This window comes from Ictidomys tridecemlineatus, chromosome 4 (genome assembly GCF_052094955.1).
Source record: "Ictidomys tridecemlineatus isolate mIctTri1 chromosome 4, mIctTri1.hap1, whole genome shotgun sequence".
In the NCBI taxonomy this organism is placed as follows: Eukaryota; Metazoa; Chordata; class Mammalia; order Rodentia; family Sciuridae; genus Ictidomys; species Ictidomys tridecemlineatus.
In genome coordinates, this window is record NC_135480.1 from 152,705,552 (window position 1) to 152,724,295 (window position 18,744).

General features: G+C 35.5%; 1 protein-coding gene across 49 annotated transcripts in view; it reads right to left on the reverse strand.

Annotated features, from left to right (window-relative positions):
• Positions 1 to 18,744, reverse strand: part of Ptprd (protein tyrosine phosphatase receptor type D) — a 2,128,582-nt gene that overhangs the window by 1,512,441 nt on the left and 597,397 nt on the right. For all 49 annotated transcript variants that reach the window (XM_040285790.2, XM_040285762.2, XM_040285761.2 and 46 more), the window contains one exon: positions 6,379 to 6,487. The gene's annotated coding sequence lies outside the window, so the exon portion shown is untranslated. The remainder of the gene's footprint in view (positions 1 to 6,378; positions 6,488 to 18,744) is intronic.

Below are 18,744 nucleotides of genomic sequence, written 5' to 3' on the forward strand. Positions count from 1 at the left end.
AATATTTGTTCATTTGAGTTTGTTTTGTATGCCTTAGGAAATCAATTTTGCTTTAATTTTATGATATAAAAGCCCTGCTTGTGACTCAGATGTGATAATAATTATTACATACTCAATCAGTAAACATGAAGTATTCCCATAATGAATTAAAATTTATATATATATGTATGTGTATATATGTGTATATATATGTACACACACACCCACACACGTTTGTACACATATACATATACATTTTATATGCCTACATATATGTGTGTATCTCTCTCTCTCTCTCATATATATATATATAGAGAGAGAGAGACAGCTATCTTTTTCTACATGTCCTGTACATTCTAAACTTATTGTTTACACATTATTTGCTTCATCTACAATGCCATTCTGAGCTCACTCATCTCTATTTGAGTTGTATCATTCAATTTCAAGAAGCTTTCTTGGTTGTTTTAGCACAAGTCAGAGGTAGGTTGTTTTCTGAAAAACTCTCACATCATCTGTCCTTTAGCACCTAAAACTATGAGTTATTTCAATATAGTATTTAGTAGTGTTGGTATAGTGTATCTGCTATGTCAAATGATAAAGACAGAACTCCTTTTATATTTCTCATAGATTTAATGTAATGAATATAGCAAATGCTGTTTTGATTTATTGCATTTTAGTTTTCAAGTGGTATCATTTTAAGATTCAAATTTATCCTTTTAGCTCCATCCTACTTTTCCTGTCATTTACATTTTATCAAGCTACGTGAATGAAGGACACAGGAAAAATCCAGGTGAGCTTTGATTAATAATCTAATCCACCTCAATTTTACTATGTGAAACCTAAGTGTTTTGAATGTGAAAAATATAAGACTTATTTTGATGTATTCTAGGGATATATTTTTGAATGGCTAATGAAAACTTATTTGTGTGAAAAAAGTCACCTTCTGATAATTTCCCATATTTTATTGTACTTTACAAAATATCCTCATTGTAGTATGTTAGTAAATATTTCAGCTTTTAAAATCTAACACTATCGTTGGCAATATTAAATAACTTTCAGTGCTGCATGATGTTAGCTGCAGCTTAAATTTCATATCATGGACGTTATTAATATTTTATGGTTAGAATTAATTTCCAGATCAATGAATCAATGCTATCTTAATATTCTGTAACTTTAATTTTCATACCACATTTATTTTGTGAGTAGATTTTATAAAAGAAGTTGCTTTATGTTGCCAAACTCTTTTTTTTTTTTTTGTCGACGTCCAGAGTTGAATTTCCTTTGTTATCTCCCCACAGAGAGTACCTCATAAACTATTGAGCCATGCTGATTTGATGGGCAGGCCACATGCATTAAAGTGAAAAGGTGGGAACCTTCTCTTCAAATACCTCTTTGAAGATCTTTTACACAAAGCAAAGAGGTATTTCACTACAGGAATAAAAATAACAAAGATACACAATGCTACAGAGTGGGAAAAAAAATGAAGAACCTGAATAACTCTAGCTGCAAACATTGTTAGAATTAAGATAAACTTATTTTTTTATTTGTAAATTTGCCTAGCAATAGCTGACCTTGTATCAGGTACAGGAAAATGAAGGACAAAGTTAATTTAGCATTTAATATCAACAGAAATGATCTTTCTCTCACCTTTTTTCTAAAACACATTCTATACACACATACATATACACACTCTGTATTTTGGAGGCTAATTTCTATTTTTGTTGTTGTTGTTTTAAATTTTATTTTGATATAGGGTCTAGTTTGTTGCCCAGCCAATCCTCAAACTGTAATCCTCCTGCCTTGGTCTCCCTGGTAGCTGGAATTACAAGCATGTACCACTACATCCACTAGGGCACCAATTTGTTTCTTGACGTCATTTGCATTTGTTGAAGTTGAATCTTTGGTAAGTTGTATTCATTTTGGTTGATACTATAAATCTGTTCACATGCATATTATTTAGAAACTTACAAAATGTTCTTACAAGCATTAGTTGACTATCGAATGGAGACAATTTGGAACAAATGAATAGGTTAAGTCTCAGATGGCTGAAGTGACTTATATGCCCTGAACTGCAAAACTCCTACATGGCAGAGTAGATATTTATGCCATGGTCAACAAAAGTCCCATCTGTACCCCACACCTATTTTGGTACATTTCCAACTCTAAACAAGCATTGTATTAATTTGTCCTGCCATTATTCTAGTTTTTACTTAGGGTTCTAATATTTTATATTTATAATGTATGTTGGGTAAGAAGTGTGGAAAACAGTGAAGAATTATTATCAAGAGTAAATTCACTAATGATAATAGTGATAATAATTTATCCCCTTTTAAGGGGATAAATTTACTAATATGCTTGCTTTCACAAACTTGACCATTCTATCCAGTAAGGATGATAAGGGCCTACCCAGTCAATTTGGGTAGTCTTGTATTTTTACCCTTCCCTATCAAGCAGAATTTTGCTTTCTCAGACTTTATTTCAGAGATGGCAGGAAGAGAAGATGCCACTCAAGGAAACTGAAAGAGACAGAATCCAAAGGAGGATGAATTTTGTTTTCTAGGAAGTTTGAATTGAAAAAGTTGTGTAAAGTGTGTGATGAACATAATCTATTTATACCTCTGCCTGGTGTTAAAAAAAGGAAAGGATATGAGTGGTTTTGAAATTTCAGCTATGCTATGTTTTTTGTTCAGAATATTTCTGATTTTGGATGCTTGAATCATGATTTTATAAGGCCACAGGGTACACTTGCACCCTGTGGGAGGTGATAGGCAGTACTCATACTCAAGGATCTTATCACCTAGGGTGGGAGTCAGGCATTCAGTCCTCAAAAAAGCCTGAGAAGTATGGTGAGATAAACATACCCAGCTTACATCTAGAAGCCCCAGGTAAATCTTCCCAAAGAAGGTTCACAACTGAGTCATCAGTGGAGAAGAAAAATGGGTAAGCCCTGGAAACAAAGTTTAAGCTACCTGTGGTTCATTTTCAATATTGATTTAGTACACAATTAGAATATGGGTTTGGTAAGAGTTATAGATTTGGGAATAATTAGTCCATGGGAGTAAAGGCAGAATATGTAGTGCAATGTACAGAATATTCTGTGCATAATTCTGGCACTTAGATATAAGTGCAAATGTACAATATGCAATAAGAGAAAAAAAGGGCAAGATTGACTTGAAAACTACAGAATTGGGGAAGATAGGAACAGAGTAGTCTGAAAAAGAGATCGCTGTGAATAGTCTTTATAATATTTGAATTTATAAAATATATGTACAACTTATTCATGTGCCACTGAAATCAAAGAATTTCAGGAAAACATGGCAGTGAAACAAATTGCAAATATTTGATAAATACATTCTTGTTCTGATTATTTATATAATGACATAATTGTTCAAATACACTAAAATTTATAAAGTTTAAAGTATGATAAAAGATAATTTCATCTATTAAATTGATTCTTCTAAGCTTCAAACATGAATATTCAAGTCTCTCAACATTATCACCTATGCTCTAATTCTTTCAAAAAATGGAAAATATAAGTGAGTATAATATATACATTTGTTCATTACAACAGGTCAAATTGTAAATACTATTGAAAGCTCATTTATACAGAGACCATACTGTGCCCTGCTCTGAATTACTCCATGATGTAAAGAACAGTAGTTCTCATATCGAGCATATTCAAGTTAGCCCATTTTACCAAGTAGCAGTTTTCTATGAGTGGCTCCATTTTAAATGTAAGTGCTGGGGTAGAATGACACTACACCTTGTTTATACAAGTAAATAAACACCATCTGCCTAGCACAAACATAAGGCAAGAAGTAATAAATCATGCTAATGAAAATAAAACCCGTTGAGTTTCTATTAATCAGAAGCACATGGGTGCATGGGCATATCAAAGTCATATAGGAAAACGTAGGCCCATGAGCTTATGGGACACACAAGATCACTGAATGAAGAAACCCTCCCACTCAAGGCCTATGAATGGAGAAACATCCCAGGACTGAACACAGAGGAACATTGACCCTGCCACCTGGTTGCTCATCATGAAATTTGTCCAGAAACATCTCCACAGGTTTGAACTTCCAAATCTCTGTCAGTGGGCTTCCACGGAGCATGGTTTCTCTTGCCCATAATGACCACACAATAACCCATTCCAGGCTATCTCAAGCCAATACAAAGTTAACATTGAAACTGTTGTCCATCTGGGCCCTGAGCTAGAATAAGTTTCTGCACTTTGACATCTGGGACCTGAATAGGTTCTCTGACTGGTTCACAATCTTATATGACCACAGACAACGTCTTTGCATTTGGTATCTGCTTTCTGCCTTTGCTCAACAGTTCCGCCTTCAGCATTCCTGAGGCCATCTTGACCTTTTCTTAGCCTTTCTGTAACCTCATACTATGTAATATGATGTATGACTGAAATGCAATAATTATTAGAAATTAAGTTTGTAATAAAACCTGTGATTGTTTGGTTTATGAGTGTCAGATGACCCAAAAGTATTCAGTGAACTGCCACTGCTGAAAGTGGTGTAGCCTGTGAATTTACTGTTATTGAATAAATTCTGACATTGTGGAAAGACAAACATGTTTGGCCTATGTTAATGACATAGCTCACTCAAAAACAAGTTCCTACTCAAATTTTATATGTTCTTTGTCAACTTTTTGCATTTACTAAATAGAAGTCATTATCTTCATGCTCCCAAACTCTTACATAAATAAGAAAAAATAAACTTTTTTGTTTATATAAGAAGTAAAGATGTTATTTTCTAATAAGATTTTATTGCAATTGTTTTACAATCTTTTTTTTTTGTATCCATGGAAAATGATGTTTTCATGACCCTATTTTTTCCTCATGAATTTTAGATTCGATTTTCAAAATTACCAGTTTGTATTGTAGAAAATTGTGAAAACAAAGTTAAAACTTAAAAAAAACCGAAAGTTAAAAATACAGTAAATTATTTTATTATTTATTCATTTGCTTCCATATTTTTCCATATACATGCACATGTAACATCCTGTGAAGACATTTTAATCTTGTTAATTAAAATAACTGCTCTTTTTCTAAGTGTTATTCTAAAACATGTTTTAATGATTCTATACAATTTTAAAGAAAAACCTTGTGAATTCTATTTTATTAAAATTGAGTAGATCATAATTTTCCCTGCCATTAAAGCATATTATAAGAAGCATCCTTTCTTTATAAATAGGTCTTCTTAGACATTCCTAATTATTGTCTTCCATCAAATCACTACATACAGAAGATGTCTAGGTCAAAAGGAGAATGGCTGAGGTGTTCTGTAAATAGAACAAGGGCATATTGCACAATCCTTGCATTTTTTAAAAAAAATATTACTTGCCCTCTTATCCTTGGTTCATCTTCTTTGTTAGTCTTCACCACTGTGGAAGGCAGAGAGTCTATGTGCATTGTACATAAGATGTATGTTTTTAGGGTCAGTATGCCGGCTTTGCAAAGTGTAAAAAATGCTTTTTAATTAAATTGTTTAATACATATCTTCTACTCCCTAAATGAATAGCCCATGATTCCATTTAATGGACAAAAGTTTCATATTCCTGTCTGTATATAACCACACACTCTAGCTATGGATTCATAAAGGAACAGACTCAGGGAGGATCATAATTGAATCTGTGTCAAGAGTTCTGACCTTTTGTAATTTTAAAACCAGAAATCAAGAGTCTTTTGAGTTATTGGGCTATTTGTCTGCTTTAATTGTTTCATTCTGGAAGTGAGAAAATGTGGGGGACCTCAGAGGTAACTCAGTCCTTAGGCGCTTGCCATTAAGAAGCCTGCTGGTACTGGGCTAGTTGAATTACTTGAGTTTATCACTGGGAGTCCCTACTGGAAGTAACATCCCCTCTTTATTCTGGAATACTGTATGATGCCTCAGCACTTATTTGTAGCTCAGACATCCTGATACTAGTTCAAAAGGAAGTCTATTCATAGCTACCTGTTCTGTTAAAGTTAGGAGGGAGAAAAACATTAAGACATTATAATTTTTAAAGGACTTTTTTGTGGTACTGGAGATTAAGACCAGGGGCACTCACATGTTAGGTAAATGTTCTACCACTGAGCCACATCTCCAGCCCTTTTTAATTTTATTACAGACAGGTTAAAAATTTGCCCAGGCCGGCCTTGAACTTTTGATTCTCCTACAAGAGTCTCCTGAGTAGCTGGGATTACAAATGTGCACCACCTTGTTAAGTTTAAAGGATAACTTTTTTTCTTTTTCTTTTTCTTTTTTTTCAGAAAAGAAGTATTCCAGTGCTTGTCAAAGGCAAAAGGACTGCTGGGGTTACAGTATGAATTCTCTGGATAAGAGTTGGAGAGAAGCACAGTTGTGTCATGGAAACCAGCCAACCTGGTTATACAGAACTCACCTGGAGCCGAAGTCCATCACTTCCCTCAGTACTGGTGCCAACATGCTGTCAGTCACATATGCTTTACTGGAATATCACTGGCCAGGAACTGCTCGCTTTTTATTCCTACCTGGAACAAAATATACTGTCATTTTTTTCCCATGTCTTTTCAAGCATGAGATATCCATTATGTTATCTTACCTGTCACATGCAAACTCATTTATCAGAATGTTCAACCCAACAGGGAAGCAACAAGCTCTTTATACTTTACCTCTTGATTAATACAGCACCTGCATAAATAAACAGGACCATCTCTATATTTTATCTCCTATAAAAATGGTCTTTATTTCAAAATGGTTATTATTTCAATGCAATTATTCCTATCCATTTGGATTAAGTAATTGGTGTGTTAATTTAGGAAGTCATTTTCTATATACTGTCCTTGAAGACCATGAATCAAAACATTTTTAAACCCAGGAAGCTACTGATGGATTTTTTTTTAACCCCAGGGAAGGGAGTTTTGGTTGGTAATAGAATAGTAATGCAATTCCATTAGTTTTAGTTTTACAACTATTTTGTATTCCTCAACTTGAGGGATATTGATGAACACTGGTATTTCTTCAAATATACGAGAGTATTGCCATGAAACTTGTGAAGATAGAAAGCTTGTGTCCATGAAGAACTCATAGGCTTGGCCACAACCTCAGAGATGCTGCCTGTGCAAATGGGAAGTTCCAGTCAGGGTCTTTTGCTTCCCACATTAAAGACACTTGACCTTCATTGCACCCAGATTGATCTTCAGTCTGATATACAGCTGAGTGACTTAAGGAACTCTGAATCAATATGCAAGAGATGCGATGATGTACCCAACTACCCAGCGTGTTCTTTATCTTTGTTTTGTCCCCCTTTCCAGGATTTGGAATTGGACTCAGTTGAATCTCATGGGGAGAATCCTTCCATTTGCTTTTTTTCTTGACATTCATTGCATACCTGAATCTGCAAGAACAAGATTGACCAGGTCAATATACCTTACTGCTTGATCCACCTGCCAGGGTATCCTTTTACAGAACTCTTGTTATCCTACTTGGCACTAATTGTTGGATGTATCACAACCTGATTCTAGTACTGCCCTCTGTCAATGAATAATGTGGCTTCATTTATTTCAACATGTGTAGTAAGAACTATTATCCCCCAACTCGGGTTTCTGGTTATCAAGGTAGGAAGCACATATTTTGTTCCATCTTGTTACTAATTATTTAGTTATTTTTCTATGCAGTATAAAGTGAAGGGTCCAAGAAAGGCCCACTTGAATAGTTTTATAAAACTCAGATTTTAAGAGTGAATGTTGCTCTTTTAAAATTCAGATTTTTCTACATTCTGGGATCCATGTCTTTCATGACTTCCACTACCACTGTACACTTTCATTGGTTTTTTTATTTGATAGCATTAATAACTTCTTAAATGTTGGTAGCACTTTTAAATTAGGGTAATTTGAGGAAAGTTTGATAAAAGGTCTATTCATAAAAGCATGGACTATATGCAGAAGAAATCATAAAACGAGTGGTGGAGTTGTTGCTACCTCTGGCCTGCAAGGATGAGGCAGGGAGCAGAAACTGCCATCAGAAGTCAATTACATAGAGAAGGCCTCTCAACCAGGAGTGGTGACCTGACCTTGGGTGTCACAGGATGGAAGAAAGTCTGAGGATGAAGTACTAACTTCCTCCTCTGGTGTGGTTTCTTGCCTAGACTACTTATGAGGCAAATACTCAGGGAGCCCCAAATGCATACCAGTCTGTTGAGGACCTCCATGCAAGCTAGTTTCTAGGGCTAGACAGTAGATGGGAAAAGAAAAAGTGAAGCTGAGAGAAGAAATAACAGATCCAGCCAACACTCTCATTTGTACCTAAAAGCAGGAGATTTGGAATCAGATCTGTGTTTGAGCTCTAACTCCACCTGGATTTGTAAAAGACAAATCATTCAAGTTTTTATAAATTCTCAGAAACATTATCTGTCTAATGGAGAAAAATCAACAATATACACTTCAGTTTTGTTGTTAGATTAAATGGCATAGCGTACCTAGAGTATATACTAAGTGCTTAATATTAGTGATAGTGGTAGTTCTTCTCCACATACAAAAATCAGCAAACTTGAATGACTTCCAGAATTCTCCATCACACCTTGCAACAGATTATGTACTTCTACAATGAATTTTCTTAGGTGTAGTTCCCTCTGATTAAGATTCCTCTCCCACTTTTCAAACTCAGTTTGCCTAGAAAATCTTACCGATGCTTTATAATTCATGAACTGAACAGCAGGATCTCCATAGCTCTTTCTCAAGGAAAGTTTACCTTCCCTTTTTTTCCATACCCCACCTCACTAGAAACTAACTGGGTCACACCTGTCTTCTTTTTTGACCTTGAGATCCTTGAGGGAAGGGAGAGGCTACATCTGGCAAATGTGTAGTAGTTCACTGCCAAGTCCTCACTAGATACTCAGAAAATATGAAGTCTGAATAAGTAAATGTGGATTTCTAGAATAAGTCCACCACAATTTAAGGACAACATTCAGCAACTTCTTCCCTCTTCATCTCAAAGACAGATCAACCCATGACAACTGATGCAAATGGGGGAATAAAGTGATCCTGAGAAATTAAAAAAAAAAAAAAAAACTCTGAATAGCTGCCAAAGTGAAATGCAAACAATTTTGATTTTCCTCTGGGACAGTCTAGCTAGAAGCCCATCTCATTCATTTCAAAGTTTCAAAAGCCCTAGATCAAATTGATTTGAACCAGAAAATTACTGCTAATTAACTAGCTGACTATGACAAGCACTTCATTGTATCTATTGCATTTGAGTGATTTTCATAAAAAGTTACAAAATCTCAGTACCTTCAATGACTAACCAAAAGTTTCTCCCTGCAATTGTTAAAATATTTATTGTTTTGTGGCTTTGTAATGGATTTTCATGATCCATGAACTTAAGCAATATAAGTGTATAGAACACATTCTTACTTCCACCTTGGCCTCCATTACCCCTTTTTCCTTCTTCTCTCAACAACTCCATTTATTGTCATCTTGTGTGGCCTTGCAGAATTTTCTTTTCCAAATTCAAACAAATATTCATATTCCCTAGCTTCTTTTTAAAAATATCCATGCTTTATGCAACATTACAGGCATCTGTTTTTTGCTTAAATGTTTTTTTATGTTAATGAGTATCTTCATATTTTCACCTTCATTTCTGTGTTCTGATATACCGTAAGTTACTTAACCAGAAATCCCCAAATTAATTTAAGTCTTTTGATTTAATGTGGTTATAACTTTGAATGTATAAAATTAACATTTAAGAGTTATATCTGTAGCACAAATTTCTGTTAAGTGTGTGTAGAAAGTAAAAAAAAGTAAATGGATTTATAACTTAAATGTAGTGCCAAATTTCCTTCCTTGGGAACAAATTTGTGCTCTCACCAGCGATCTATGAGACTTCCGAGAGTGGCAGACTTTGTATTTGTGTAAATCTGATAGTTTTTCCCCTGATATTTTGATTAACATTTTAAAAGTTGTGACATAGGCTTAATATCTTTTTATAACATTTAGAAGATATTTGTCATCTTTCTGTAAAATTTCTGTTCGTATCCTTTGTCTTTTATTTCTATTGCATTTTGAAACATTATTTCTTGTCATATATTTCCAAAATTAGGCAAAGCAATTAACTACATCAGCAAAATAATTCTGAGTGTTTTTTTGTTTGTTTGTTTTTTTGTTGTTAAGAAAGTTTTTATGGCCAAGTTGCTTCATTAGAATCCTTTACAGGAAAGCTATAATCACAAAGAGGTCCCTCAGTGACCTCTAGTGGCATCCTGCTCCATTACATCTTTTCTTGAAGTAACACTGAGGGAAAATCTATCTGCTGATATTCTCCTTATCTTGCCAGTGGGCCTAAGTCTCCTCAACTCAGACCCAATTTGAAAACTAAGTGAAACTAAAAACATAAGTACTTCAACCCTTCAGGAACCATATTAGTGCCTGGAAATTGTTGGATGTACTCTTAGGCAGGATTTATTTGCTTACTGGTTGCTTTAAAAGATGGCATTGGGTTATCTGTCTGTGGGTCACAGTGTATCCTTGTTCTAGGTATCAGGCTCTGTTTTACTTGTTCTTGTACCATAGTAAAATAAAGAGGACTTTCCAGACTTATGAGTGCCAAAAATATTCATCCCTTGAAAAGCCTTAAAGTCACTCATTCATTAATACTTTGCACAGATATTTGGAATGCTATGTTTAGTATTCTAGGTGTTAGGTGCATATCTTCTAGTTGGAGGAGACAAACAGTAAACATGTAATTAAGTAAACAATGTGCTATATAAGACAATGTTGATTTGTGAGTATGTTGGGTTTATTTCAATGTAAAACAGAAAATTAAGCATTTATTTTAATTTAAATTAAGTACCATTTAAGTAAAGGACTTGGAGGAACAGGAGTTAAAAGTGTGGCTGTCTGGAGAAAAAGCCTTAGAGGTAGAAGCAATCAGCCTAAAGCCACAGTTTGCTTGGTAAGTGTACTGAATGCCAGAAAAACCCTCCTTAAAAGGACCTTTCTCACAGCTGCTGGAGGTGCCCTACCGCCAGCCCCAGCTCTCTTCCCACTGTGAAAACTTCTCCCAGCTGGCCACAGTGACTCACAAGCCTTGAGGCCTTGACATCTGCACGCAGACTGTGGATGGAGTGTAAGTTCCGGCCTTCTGCTCACGGTGCAGAAAAGCTTTCTGTGGTGGGGGCTGAAGCCTCTGCTGAGATTGTAGTGTGGCCCATGTCTTTGTTTCCTCATTCTTGTTTTATTTTCTTCTTTTTCACAAGTGTTGATTGCGACAACAGTCTTTGTACATTTACTACATGCTAAGCCGTGTCACAGCCTACTTATTCGCAGAGTGAAAAGGAATCTAGGGTGCAGTTGACAACCGGAGACAGAATTAATTTTAAAAAATGTTTGAGGACCTCCTATATGCCAGCACTCATTTTGTTGCTTAGTTATAACAACTCCTCTTCCATATAGAGCTTTAGAGTAACTAGAATACAAAAATTAAATAAGATTCAATAGTATATTTCATATATTACATAGGAATAAGTGCTAAGGAGAAAAAAATGAAGCAGCAAGATGGTGTAAGACATGCCCAGGAAGAGGATTTAGTTATTGATAAGAGAGTGAGGTACATCTTCACTAAGGTAACACTCAGGTAAAGGTCCAAAGAAAACAAGTCAGACATGTTGACATCCTGAGAGAGAAATTTCAGAATTCCAGGCATACACACCATGAAGAACAGTCTCTAAGGAGAGAACATGCCTAGATTTTTTTTTTAAACAGAAAAAAATACAGATTTTGGAAAGCAGAGTTAGCAAGAGAAAAAAAAGTAAAGGAGGATATCAGATTAATGAAGAGGTATATTATCTTAATCTTTGTAGGCTATTTTATGAATTGTAGATTTTTTACTCCAAATGAGATGAAAAGTAAATGTGGTACTTTCAGAAAAATATCTGACAGGATCAATCTGGCTGAAGATTGAGATGAGACTTGAAGGCAGTTAAAGTGAGAAGCAGAGCTACAAAGAAAGAGTCAACTGAAAGGATCTAGAAGAGATGACTGTGACTTGGACCAGAACAGTGGAGGTGGCCAGACATGAATAAGGTTCAAACTGACTTGAGGTGGGGCGGGAGGAGAGATAAAACACAACTCCATGATTTGGTATCTGAGCAATAAAAAAGTGGAGTTAGTTTTACTCAAATGAATATGACTACCACAACAACAGGCTTACAGGTATGAAGAGATCTACTGTGAAGTTGCTGAATTCAAGATGCATATTCATCACTTGAATGAAGATATTAAGTAGGGAGCTGGGTAATGAAAACAGATTCAGAGGAAATACGTTCCTGGAACATATTTGAGCTTAAATGAAGTTTAGAAGTTCATAGAATATAGGTGCTATTACAATCACTGAGATCAGATGTGATTATCAAATTGGAAAGTGTGGTTAGAAAAGAAACTACAAGAACTAAAACTCTGGATACTTCAGCTTTTAAAGCTAGGAACATGCAAATAAAACTAACAAATGAGACTAAAATGGAGCTGCTCTTGAGCTATGTAGGGAAGTGAGAGAGTGGAGTCTCAAAAAACAACCAAAAACAGTGGCTAGAAAAGTGAGTTCTAATGTGGCTAATGTTTCAGGAAAGTCACATAAACAAGACAGAATTGCACATGGAATTTGCAATACAGTGCTCAGTGACAATGACCAGGTGTGTTTTATTGAAATGTGTCTTAGAGGACAATGCTAAGCTGTAGAGTTAAATAAAATTTAAGAGGAAAGAAATTTGAGAATTTGAGCCATTTTCATAATAGGACATAGACAAAAAGCTGGTTGGCCTTAATGTCAATCAAAAAAGCAATCCTTTCAAATTTCTAAAGATTGAATTTCTACAGATCATATTCTCTCATGGAAATAAAAATCGGTCATAAAAAGATAAAAATCTGTATTGATCTGAAGAACACACATCTGTAAATAATCATGTAAAAATCATAATTTAAATATAAACCAAATGAATGCAGAAGGACTGAATATTAGAACTTGTGAAGCCTTTGGAACCTCACTCCTGCTACTGTCACGCTCCACTTTCACAACTTAGATACTATTTGCAGCTTAAAATATCTTCTGTGCTTCGCACAAATCACTATCATCTACCTTATTTCTAGGCTAATTTGTGTCTATGCTTATGCTCTTTTCTGTACTGTGAGCAGCTTAAATATGAGTACTTAACTCATCTCGGGAATCTTTAGCACTTGGTAATGTGGTGATGCTCAATGCACATTTACTGAATGAATGGATGAAATAATTTGTGGACAGATAACCATATTACAATGTTAAGTACAACAGAGATGTACACGATTTTTATGGCTTAAAACACCTAGTTTAATGAGTGGCATATAGGATATATCAGTTCAAATGTGTTGAATTTTAAATATTCACTCTTCAAAGTAGCTTCAAAAAAATAAGCTTAAAGGAAAAGTGCAGTGTTTAATAGCTGCTTGTCCCTCCCCCAAAGGACCCATTTCTGAGGCTGGCTGTAATCTTTAGCCTGGATCTCACTGAGGTACACTCCAGGTATAATAGGGAAATACTCTCTCTGGTTACCATCAGCCTCTGGCCTATGGCTTCGCTCAACTTTCCATCAACTCTGGCTTCTAGGAGTGCAGCTTTATTGTCAGAAAGGCTAGCAAGGATCTCATAGAAAGAAATCCTGTGAGAGTAATAGACATCTAAGCTCTCAAGTCACAATTGTTTTTCCTCAACCCATGCCTGGAACATCAAGAGATGTCACAACAAAATTAAAGCAAAAACTCACAGGAGTTCCATTGCAAGTTAAAATATGCCTTTACTGAAGCACAACATTATTTGAAGCAGAACTATGAATATGTGCTGATTCATTATCATTTTTATAATGCAAATGACAGAATGAATAATGATTATATATATTAAAATCCTGTCTTTGGAAGTCATGCATATAGTTCTATTTGCTTGTCAAAAGAAACTGCCTGAAAAATACAAAACTAGCTTTTTGGCCCAAGAGCCCCCGAATTACCAAAGACATTTTTATAAAACATTACTTGAATGAACTGAAAAGTTGACTCTTCCCTTTATCATGTATTTCTATGTTTAGAATAGGCTTATTTAGTATGGTGAGAAGTAAGTAACTTATTATACCAACATCCTCATTTAGATCAAGGTACCTTGGGGTATTTCAGGTATCTAAATCTTTTCCTAGTTACATTTTTATATGTACTCTAGAGGTGATATTAAACACACACACACACACACACACACACACACACACACATTACAGCAAGTAGACAGTGAGAAGCCAAGTTGGATTTATATTCCCATCCTTAGTTATAAGGACTAAGATCTTTGAAGTTAGCATTTTTGTAACTAGTTCACCTTATTTTTCCTGTAATACATAAAGCTAAATGATCTCTGTTCATGAAGAGACTTAAAGAATGTACCTATTAAAGCAGTTTTATTAAATTGGCCATCCATGGAAGTGAATTTATCAGTCTGCAGACAGAAGAAATCTAGAAAGATGGCATAGAGAGAAGACCCATTAGGAAACATCACTCTGGAAGAATCTACAAGTTTCCTTGTTGCAGAAATATTTGGCTAGCAAAGTCATTATCTTTTCCTGACTGTTAATCCACTAAGTCCTGAGTTTTCAATTACACAAATATTTCAACAAAATTCACAGGTGCATTAAAATAGGTTGAGGATTTTAATATTGATTCACATTTTTATATGTGAAACATTCAAATATTTTATAACACAAATAATTCACATATTAATTTTCTCAAAAAAATTCTACAAACAATATTTCTTTCTAAAGTTACTATAAGTGGTATAGTTGTTGCTCAATTTACATTGTTATACATGTCTTACATCTGGAACTATAGGGCTTAATGGTATATAAAGGGGGATAGTTCAAGATGTAAAAAAAAATTGGCATACATAGTGATACAGCCCTATCAATATTTATAGCAGCATAATTCATAATAGTCCAATTATGGAACCATTAATAAAGTCAAAAGATGAATGGATCAAGAAATGTGGTGTGTATATATAATGAAGTTTTGTTTTTTTTGTTTGTTTTGGGTACTAGGGATTGAACCCAGGGGCACTTATCACTGAGCCACATGCCTAGTGCTTTTTATATTTATTGTGAGAAGGGGTCTTGCTAATTTTCTTAGGGCCTTGCTAAGTTGTTGAGATTGCCTTCAAACTCATGATCCTCCTGTCTCAATCTCCTGAGTTGCTGGAATAACAGGTATGTGCCATCACACCTGCCCACGATATGGTTTTAATCAGCTATAAAGAATAAAATTATAGACAGACCCAGCGGCCAGCCAGCATGGTAGACACGTCACCCCAATTGGAGGAGGGGCAGAGCAGAGCCTCCACCCGCGCCTGCAAGGTAGGCAGGCATGCGACCGACCGGCAGAACAGGCCTAGAGGCCCGCCGGCGTGATAGACACATCACCCCAATTGGAGAAAGGGCCCAGCTGCCGCCCACAAGGTAGGCAGACCGTGCATCCCAGAGAAGGGGCCCAGTCGCCAGGCCAGCCAGCCTAGTTGAAAGATCAGCCCAATTGGAGGAGGGACACAGTCGCTGCCTGCACCTGCAAGGTAGGCAGACCTGCAACCTGGAGAACAGGCCCAGAAGCCTGCCAGCGTGGTAGATAGATCACCCCTATTGGAGGAGGGGCCCAGCTGTTGCCCACAAGGTAGGCAGACCACTCAACCTGGACAAAGGGCCCAGCGGCCCACCAGCGTGATAGACAGATCACCCCAATTGGAGGAGGAGCACAGCCGCCACCTGCCCCTGCAAGGGAGACTTTGCAACTATACAAGAGCAATATAAATATATAGGGGAGAAATTCAATAACACAACAGTTTCACCAAGTAGAAAGAAACGCGAGCAGTATGAAAAGACAAGGAAAGAAAGGACCACAAGCAATGTAGGTCAACTCAACTTTAGAAGAGGTAATAGCTGCAGCAGATGAAATGTCAGATAAAGAATTCAGGATTTACATGCTTCAGATGATCTGGAGTCTCAAGGAAGACCTTAGATAGCAAAATCAGACAATGAAAGCTCACTTCGACGATGAATTACATAAACAAATCCAAGAAGCAAAAGATCAACTATATAGAGAGATAGAGGTTATAAAAAAGAAACAAACAGAAATCCTAGAAATGCAGGAAGCAATAAACCAACTTAAAAACTCAAATGAGGATACTACCAGCAGAGTAGAACACTTAGAAGATAGAACAGACAATGAAGACAAAGTATTTCAACTTGAAAAGAATATAGACAGCTCAGCAAGACTGCTAAGAAACCATGAGCAGAACATCCAAGAAATATGGGATAACATAAAGAGACCAAACTTAAGAGTCATTGGGATACAGGAAGGCATAGAGATCCAAACCAAAGGAATAAACAATCTATTCAATGAAATAATACGAGAAAACTTCCCAGACTTGAAGAATGAGACAGAATCCCAAATCCTAGAAGCCTACAGGACGCCGAATGTGCAAAATCATAAGAGACCCACGCCTAGACTCATTATAATGAAGATGCCCAACATACAGAATAAGGAGAGAATTTTAAAAGCTACAAGAGAAAGGAAGCAGATTACATTTAGGGGTAAACCAATCAGGATAACAGCTGATCTTTCAACACAAACTCTGAAAGCTAGAAGATCCTGGAACAAAATATTTTAAACGCTGAAAGAAAATGGGTTCCAATCAAGAATTGTGTATCCAGTGAAATTAAGCTTCAGGATGGAAGATGAAATTAAAACCTTCAACGATAAACAAAAGTTAAAAGAATTTGCAGCTAGAAAACCATCTCTTCAAAACATCTGCGGCAAAACACTACAGGAAGAGGAAATGGAAAATAATAATGAAAACCAACAGTGGGAGGTAGTACAGTAAAGGGAAAAAATAATCAAAGAGGAATAACAAACCATGTTAAGTAACATAAATAAACAAATATTTTTGTTGGAAGAACAATCCATGTCTCAATAATAACCCTAAATGTTAATGGCTTAAACTCACCAATTAAGAGACACAAGCTAGTAGAATGGATCAAAAAAAAAAAAAAAGATCCAACAATATGCTGCCTACAGGAGACACATTTGATAGAAAAAGACATACATAGACTGAAGGTGAAAGGTTGGGAAGAATCATATCACTCATATGGACTTTGGAAACAAGCAGGACTGTCCATACTCATATCAAATAAAATATATTTCAAGCCAAAGTTAATCAAAAGAGATAAAGAGGGACACTACATACTGCTCAAGGGAACCATACACCAACAAGGAACAACAATCATAAATATATATGCTCCAAACAATGGTGCAGCTACGTTCATCAAAAAAACTCTTCTCAAGTTCAAGAGTCTAATAGACCACCATACAATCATTATGGGAGACTTCAACACACCTCTCTCACCACTGGACAGGTCTTCCAAACAAAAGTTGAATAAAGAAACTATAGAACTCAATGATACAATTAATAACCTAGACTTAATTGACATATATAGAATATACCACCCAACATCAAGCAGTTACACTTTTTTTCTCAGCAGCACATGGATCCTTCTCAAAAATAGATCATATATTATGTCACAGGGCAACTCTCAGACATTATAAAGGAGTAGAGATAATACCATGCATCTTATCTGATCATAATGGAATGAAACTGGAAATCAAGGATAAAAGAAGGAATGAAAAATCATGCATCACTTGGAGAATGAACAATAGGTTACTGAATGATCAATTTGGTATAGAAGACATCAAGGAGGAAATTTAAAAATTCTTAGAGATAAATGAAACACAGACACAACATATTAGAATCTATGGGACACATTGAAAGCAGTTCTAAGAGGAAAATTTATTGCCTGGAGTTCATTCCTTAAAAAAAGGAAAAACCAACAAATAAATGATCTCACACTTCATCTCAAAATCCTAGAAAAAGAAGAGCAAAACAACAGCAAAAGAAGTAGAGGGCGAGAGATAATTAAAATCAGAGCTAAAATTAATGAAATCAAAACAAAAGAAACAATTGAAAAAATTGACAAAACTAAAAGTTGGTTCTTTGAAAAAATAAATAAGATCGGCAGACCCTTAGCCATGCTAACGAAGAGAAGAAGAGAGAGAACTCAAATTACTAGCATACGGGATGAAAAAGGCAATATCCCAACAGACACTTCAGAAATACAGAAGATAATTGGAAATTATTTTGAATCCTTATATTCCAATAAAATAGAAGATAGTGAAAGCTTCCATAATTTCTTAAGTCAAATGATCTACCCAGATTGAGTCAGGAGGATATAGACAACTTAAACAGACCAATGTCAATTGAGGAACTAGAAGAAGCCATCAAAAGACTACCAACTAAGAAAAGCCCAGGACCGGATGGCTATACAGCAGAGTTTTACAAAACCTTTAAAGAAGAACTAATACCAATACTTTTCAAGCTATTCCAGGAAATACAAGAAGAGGGAGAACTTCCAAATTCATTCTATTAGGCCAACATCACCCTGATTCCTAAACCAGACAAAGACACTTCAAAGAAAGAAAACTACAGACCAATATCTCTAATGAATCTAGATGCAAAAATCCTCAATAAAATTCTGGTGAATTGGATACAAAAACATATCAAAAAAATTGTGCACCATGGTCAAGTAGGATTCATCCCTGGGATGCAAGGCTGGTTCAATATATGGGAATCAATAAATGTTATTCACCACATCAATAGACTTAAAGATAAGAACCATCTGATCATATAGATA